Raw genomic sequence first — 8380 nt, forward strand, 5'->3', positions numbered from 1 at the left:
TTCCACCCTTAGCCCCACCCACCAATGCCACCCCTCACTGCCATCATTGTAACAACGATTTGAGGAACTCTTTTCTCGGCTGGCCGTACGATCAGGGCGGCAGGCATTGGTCAATCTCATTTCACACCTCTGGCCTCTGGCTACCCAGGAAAGTTTCCGTTGTGGCTCGCTACTCGAGCACTCTCACGTGAGATTTCACACCCACACTACACTGACCATCTACATCGCTCAGGGCTCACATGAAAGGGTAACATCTACCCCCAAATTGCACCCTCTCTTCCTCGCCCAGCGGCATAGCCATAGCGTTAATTTTAGAGCCGGCGGAACCCAACTTGCGAGTATTGTTTCAAATCAGGGTTGAGCGGGCAAAGCATTTTCCGTGTTAGACAGGTGAAACCATCGGAAGGGAGAGGATTTTTCTTTCCGTTTCCGCCTTGGACAGGTTTCCGTTTTATACAGGTAATTAAAGAGGAATATATCAAGGGGGGAGCGGGGAGATTCCGTTAGTTAAGACAGGTTTCCGTTTTATACAGGTAATTAAAGAGGAATATATCAAGGGGGGAGCGGGGAGATTCCGTTAGTTAAGACAGGTTTCCGTTTAATACAGGACAGGTTTCCGTACGGTTAAGGCAGGTTCGACTGTTACTATTAACTGTTCTATATCTCTGGTGAAGGCCTCATGTACATTATCAATGACTTACGAAGTAAAAAAGAAACAGACACACACACACACACACACACACACACACACACACACACACACACACACACTCACGAACGAAATCATGACACATGGTATGGACCATAATATTTTAGTTTAGAATTGCAGTGCACACATCTCAGCTAACCGGATATCAAAGGGAAGTAAATCAAGTGACCTTCATCGTATTTTCCTTCCATCAATGGTTGCACAGTGACTGAGTGATCAAACAAGATGTGGTGGGAGATCCTTCCGTCAGCAGGCATTGTTTTCGTTGCCATGTTAGCCCCCCATGGAGTTTATTGGGGCATGAATAAGGCTTTTCATAACGGAAAGGTAAGACTTTGAAACAAACTTTTCTAGACGATGATCTTGTAGTTCCGTTCGTTAAAGTCCACGATCCATTTGTTTACACCCAGAGTCAGAGAAGAAATCATCCTGAAGTCTTGATGACCAAAGTAGGCAACGCAAAGAACAAGGATGCAACCTAACTGCAAAACATCAAATTATGGTAAAAATTAGCCCCCCCCCTCTCCTCCATATTGTTATTAGGTTAGGTGGCCCCTGAAACCCCCCTACTCTTGACTTTAATGAACGAAACTACAAAGACAAAATCGCTCTCGGCACCCCTGAATCATTCACCATTCACATTTGCACAGAGGCAGAGGCACGACTGAAACGTTACAGCCGCTCACAAACTCAGAGGGAATAAGGAAACAGCACAGGAATATTCGCATGTAAAAGAATGCAGTGGTGGTCCGAATGCAATGGAGTTTACGGAGGGCTACCTGGCGAGCACAGCAAAACGGCCTTGTTGGTCGACAAGACCTCGCAGTTGAATTGCTCGCTCAGTGTGCGGAACACTACTTCAATCATCTTCCAGTGTGGGGATCCAGCAACGCTAGACAATTTGAAAATAAAAGCCGTTCAGAGAATGGAAGAAGGCCAAGGTGGGAAGAGGGATGGGAGGAGGTGAACGAAAAGGGTAGAGGGTAAAGTGAGCAAGATCATTCTTAAATTTACATAAAATTATATCAATATTATATTTCAGTGTTCTTTTCTTTTTCGAAATAGTCTAGATCTAGATCTAGATGTTTAAAAAAAACTACACTGAGGGCAATTTTAAATAAAATAATCCTGTGGGAAAACTACAACACAGGGTCCACGGGTGATCGCCACGTAGGGCTATTGACACGGAAACCCGTCAGTGTTTGCTGTGATTTGCTTCATTTTCATTTCCTGCTTTTTTCTTGTCCATTTGTATTACTTTTAGGATTTTATAAAATTTTTGGACTGCTGTTAATAAAGAGGAGGAGCAACAAACTACAATTGAAAGAAGGCTTTCGATATGACTAGACTCTAGTAGTAGAAGCATGACACCCAGACCACAGGAGCATCTGTCGTCATGAGTCCCTGCAGACACAGAAGTGTGAGTTTGTTACTACTGTACAAGCAGATAATAGATATTGCCCACCCCCCCTTGTGCACATACATATATATATATATATATATATATATATATAAAATAAACTTTGACTGTGAGATGGCTACTTTTCTCCGCGACAACGGGTGGCTGTCTTAGACAGTTTTGACTTCAATGATTTTAATTTTAATTTTGATATCTTTAACCTTTCACTTTCAGAACCAAGCCCGTGACTGGAGAGCAGGAGGAAAGTTTGAGGACTACAACACGTACTTGAGGGATCTCCGAATCACTGGCAGTGAATATATACCCAGAGTGAGTGGACAGTTGAATGTTGATCTCATCTTGCTAAAATACGCTTAGATTGTTCATTGTTGCTTCCTGAACTCCGGACATGTCCATTGGTGCTCCGTTGCTCTCTCCAAAATGTTGCAGAGAGTCTTTCCACTGATTGTGGCAGGAATTAGATCGACACGCTAGATAGAAACCAGCTTTGTTTGCCGCCTGGAAAAGGGGGCGTTTTATTTTGAAAAGTATCTTGTTTTCTTACATTTTTTGTTTTTGAGATTAGACTGACTCTGACCAAATTTAGATCAGCAGATGTTCAAAAGCAAGGAGAGGCACGTGGATGGTTCTAGGGCCTTTACTCTCTGTCCGGCCGGAACAATATTAAATCCATTTGAAGAACTTACAAATTCTGTAAAAATTCTGCAGTCTTTTGTGTCATTCATGATGTGTTCAGTTGTTGTATAGTTGTTTTTATTTCCTCTTTTATCTCGAGTCTGGTCTCAACTCCCCTCCCCCCCCCCCCCCCACTTCAAATGGCTCTGCTGATCCTCAGTCTGTCCCCGTTGTATATAGGACTATATGCAAGAAAAAAATCTGAAATTATGCAAACTGAGCCCCAAAATGTGAAATTATGCGATTGTTTTAAAAAAACAAACAAAGAATGATAAAGGAAAATAATAAAAAATTATGCAAAAAATGATAAAATTTTGCTAAATTATGCGGGGTACATAGAACTGCGGGGATAGCTCTATGATCTTCTCCCTTTGCCTACTGTATACATTGTAAAATGTCTTTTTATTGTCATTCCAATTTCTTCTTCTCTATTCCAGGGCCTGGAGTCTATTCCCGATTTGAAAGAAAGTAGCAAGTAGATGTGGGACTGGCCTTCTGTGAGACAGATGGATGTGCGTGCAAGCTGTGAGACCGTGGGACTGAATGGATTTGACAGTTTCTGACTCAAAGTTTGGTTGGGTTTTTTTTTCGAGCTGGCTATGGAAGCCCACATGTTAGTTTTCTTAGTATTCATTGAAATACTGTGTGAATAAATTATCTAAATGGTAAATAATTGTTTTTGTATTTCTATATTTACTGTCACATAGCCTACCATGCACGTTTACGTCTGAAAAATGTTTTGGCCGCAAAGGCTGACACCGCCCCCCCCCCCCCCCACTAGGCCTGCCAAGTTCCTCCAATAAAATTGGAGCCCTCCTATGTTTTTCTTGCCTGTTGAAGAACCCTGATAAGATTTGCATGGAGAAGGGTGTATAATGAGGTACGGATGTACCGGTATGGGTACTCATAAATCCGCAGGAGTCTTTCCACAACAGATAAAACTAAGACTAAAACAAAGAGCATGCACACTCTTCCTTCCCCAGCCCCTATCTCTCTCTTTCACCCTCTGGACTCTTTCATGCAAGCACACACACACACACTTTTTCTCTCATTGAAAAGTGATTTCTCTTATTGGAAGAGTGGGCGTGTTTTGAAAAATTATCTCCAGTTACAGACTAGCAATGAAAAAAACCCAAATTATAATGTGAGTGTGAGCAACGCGACATCGTTGTGTCTTGCTGTTCTTTCTGTTGCATGATGTCACAACCCCAGTGCTTTCATGTCATATCTCCATTTTTAATAATAGTGAAAACAGTTCAAAACAAAGGGCAGTTCATAACAAAGGGAGCTTAACACTTTGCCATCAAAACATGGGAAAATCCAAAGAAAGTGGATGGTAAACATCGCCAATCGGCGAGATGAGGCGGCAAAGTGATAAGAAGATGTCACATTTTCACTGTTACAAAAATAGAGATACGATAAGAAAGCACAGAGGTTGCGATGTGCGGTCACAGAAATGGCTGCAGTGCAGTTATACTGGATACGGCCATGGCATTGTTTTTGTATTAGTATTAGTAAGTGTTTTACGACACTTGCAACACATTTCATTAAGGTCATATAAGTGCCGAAAATTTAGTGTTACAAGAGAGTAACAAATATTTTAAAAAGAGGAGGAGAGATAAAAGGATGATAGTTGTTTGACAGGAGAGAAAGAGCCGACCACGCCAGGGCACCAGCTCTCACTGGCAAAATTGAAGGCAAAAGAGGCAGGGGAAGGCCCAGAACATCGCACCTAGGGAACCTAAACAAAGCTTTTCTGAGAGCATCCGAGCAAAGGAACGAATGCAGAACCATGATCGCCGATGTCTGTCGCAAATCTGGCACTGGATGATGATGATGATGAAAGCAGAAACAAAACAGAAAACGAAACTGCAACCAAAAACATTTTATTTCCAAGAACTATTTTTGCATCATAAATACATGAGGAGACATGATGAAAAGTATTGGAATTAAGACCAGAGAGTTTTTTTTTTTTTACAGAACTGGTCAGATGTGAAGAAAGCGATGAGATGGACTGACGATTAAAACAGAGATTAAAAATACATACAAAAGCTTCAACCTGCACAGGTTACAAGAAAGGGGGGGGGCAATGCGCCCCCGCACGGATGTACAAAAGAAATGATCCTGCCGTCTGTTCAAACCTTCTATTCTAACAACACTCTCTGCCTCTCACACGTGAACATACATACAAACATACATACATACTGTGTAACATACAATCCTTCCAGCGCAGCAACAGTGCACAAACATCATCTACTAAGTCATCAACAAATGATTTACTTTACTGCTGTAGAGAATAACTTGAGGTCACTTTACTTGTACTTGTATTATATATATATATAAATGTATTGCATGTACGTGTAAAAATAAACTTTAGCCCTCTATTCGGAACCAACTCGAGCCATAAACACATCTGGGGGTGTCCACTCTCAAGCAGGAGCCATATTTAGGTCACCGGCTCATCATGACATGCGCGAAAGCCGCATCATCACGAAGAGATTGCGGTACCCCGATCGATTCCATACTGGCCATGTAATGCAAGGCTCAGCGAGTTCACGAACGACGAGGGTCAAGATTTATTTTTGCCCATGCAGTAAGCCCTCTATCATGTACCATGATGGTAGCACGCTGTGCTTTGATGAAGAGAGAAAAAACCCTGTTCAACGCTTCTGTAGTCTGTTCACAATTACACGCCTGACTTTGAATTGAAGGAGATATTTTCGTAATTTCTTGATAAATCTAATCTTAATGGAATTTAGTTCGCATAGATTTAATAACTGTACACTTAGTCTTAATGACCATCTGATAATGATTTTTAAATTGATGTTAACGCAAAGGGTTTTTTTTGATAGCCAAAAACACATGAATTTCATGGAATAGAAGAGTGTATCATTAGTGAGAGTTCACACAGGAATCAACAGTGAGTCTACTTCAACGTGTGCAACTCCTGAATACCGGCACACGCTTTCCCCAGTGTGCCCAAGACATGACTGTAGCTGAAACTTTCAATATTGTGGCTCACAAATATTTCACCACTGTTTTAATAATAGAAATAAAAAGAAGCAATATTTTATACACACATTCAATTGTAAAACATCTTTTTTAGGCCGATGAAATTAAAATGTCATGCAAGATTTCAACAAATTCCACCAAATGATTCCCATGATATTGCCATTATATTGCTGTTCAAAGTTGGGCATGTATTTGTGAACAGACAACAGATTCAGTGGGATATACCTTCGAACAATGAGAATAAATAAAAAAATACACAGTGCAGTCAGCCTAACCGAAATCTGTGGGGCAACTGAATTTTCTTCGGGTTAGCCGGTTTTCTGTTTAGAGAGGATACTCAAAGTCAAATAGAAGTTTTACACTGTTGTGTTCAGATTAAGCGGGCCCTTACTGTTCATGTGGTGAACAAACTGGAGAAGAAGGTCGGTGGTTGGCGGGTGCTCTGGTGTGGTTTGCTTCTTCTTTCCTATCAAACATCTATCTTCTTTATCTCCCCTTCTTCTTTTTCATGTTTGTTACTCTCTTGTAACACCTCTACTCTAATCTTCTGGCGCTCATATATGACATTATGCAGTTGCGAGCGCCGTAAAACCTCTACTAAAACTAAACTAAAAAAACCAAAACAACAAGACAAGGAAGCCAAATGAGGTGATAAAAAAAAACATGGGAAAGAAAAATGGTCAAGGACTGATTGGTTGTGAATTCTGGTCAGAATTTAGCGTTATTTAGGGGGAGGGCTGATCTGACCTGTCTTCATGGCCAACCTGGGCGGAGAGGGGAAACAGGACTTCCTGAAGAAAGACTTGGATTCTCGATAAAATCAACTCTTGTTTGTATGTTTGTTTTAGTAAGGTTTTACAGCGCTCGCAACTGCATAAGGTCATCATAATAAAATCAACTCTGGAGTACAACTCAAACCTTCACCATGCGACAGAAAAGACTTTCAAAAAAGAGCCAAACCACTACACTGCGGGCACCGATGGATGGAGAGCCTGAAGCCTTGAAGAAAAGGAGGATCACAAATCAGACGGCAGGTACTGAACGGTTTCTGAGCCATCCCAAACACAGTCACTGTCAGACAATTCAAGAAGAGGTGGGATGTTTGAATGAAACGTCAGTCTCTGACGGAACCCGGAAAAGACAGTACAGAAAGTCTTGAAACCAGCCAACACTCACGAATGCTCAGTTGAATGATTCGAATCTGTGTCCCCTGCGTTGTTGCCAGACATGTTACGTTACTGGAACGCGCCAACCACCCACTGCTTTACTTTTACTATTCAAAAGAAAAAAATTCCACCAAAATGAACAAGTCAAGGTCTCCTCAACTGTGCACATGTTCACCACAGACTTTTCTAGTACCCAGGCACAAAGGGGGATCAAACCTACCACCATGTGCTTAACATACTGAGCTGCCATCCACCCAAACACACTTGACTCATGCTACACACACACACACACTGGTGACAAGAGCATACCATAACGCTCACACACACACACGTGTAGAAACCCGTCTTACAACTACACACTGTAACTCTTACAACTAAGGCTCTCTCTATCATACAAGTACAAGCACGCCCAAGAAAGGTAACGGTCACTGAAAATGAAACTCTGCACATTTTCTCCTTTCCTGAGAACTGCGTTGCTAGTTTTATTAATATAGATTCCCTCCACACCACTTCGCAACTCGAAGTCGTATCACTTTCAACAATTTTACTGTACTGAAAAAATACACCGGCCGTAAAACTCAAAACTGAAATCCGACATCATACCCTGAGTTCAGTTACATTTTCAGAAACACGTCACCTTTTGAGACAGCACCTCACACCCACCCACCACACCACTCTGCCTTTCTTTTCTCTGTCCTAGACATCACACACCAACCACGTTCACACACTCGCCCCCAACCGTTCCTCTATACAAGAAAATCACCCCTTTCTTGCTTGCACACACGCACCAGCCAGACAAAACAGCACACACGCACATCAGTGATCGCTGCGTCATGCGTAAACAGGACGCAGCACGGACGAATCAGCAGACAGCCGACAAACTGCCACTTCTATTCAGGAGGGAACGAACTCTCGAAACAACTCGAGTTGTTAATTTATTAAGTCCTGTACTGTACACGATCCAGCAATGTGTTCTCTATGTACAACAACCCTTCGCTCTGGGCGAGAAAAGGAGAGCCAGGGCCAAATCAAGACACGCAATGTCTTCTAGTTCTAGACAAACAAAATTTTGTCTGGATATGAATGCAATCAAATAACCCCCCATGGGGTCCTGGGTGATGAGGGGGGGGGGGGGGGATCCAGAAAAGAAAAGCACACGGAATAACTGAGGATGGAACACCTGGAACAATGGACACCGACAGACTCAACACACTTCCGTCAAAGGAAAAGAAAGTAATGTCTCATCATACAAAAATTTCATACAACCACCATCCTTTCTATTGGGGAAAAAAGAATAACAACAACAACAACAACAACAAAAACCCCCACAAAAAAAACTCCTGTTCATTTTCTATTTCAAGTAAAGACGAAATATATAATAATCAAAGTCTCTCTGAG

Source organism: Aplysia californica, unplaced genomic scaffold (genome assembly GCF_000002075.1).
Source record: "Aplysia californica isolate F4 #8 unplaced genomic scaffold, AplCal3.0 scaffold00086, whole genome shotgun sequence".
Lineage (NCBI taxonomy): Eukaryota > Metazoa > Mollusca > Gastropoda > Aplysiida > Aplysiidae > Aplysia > Aplysia californica.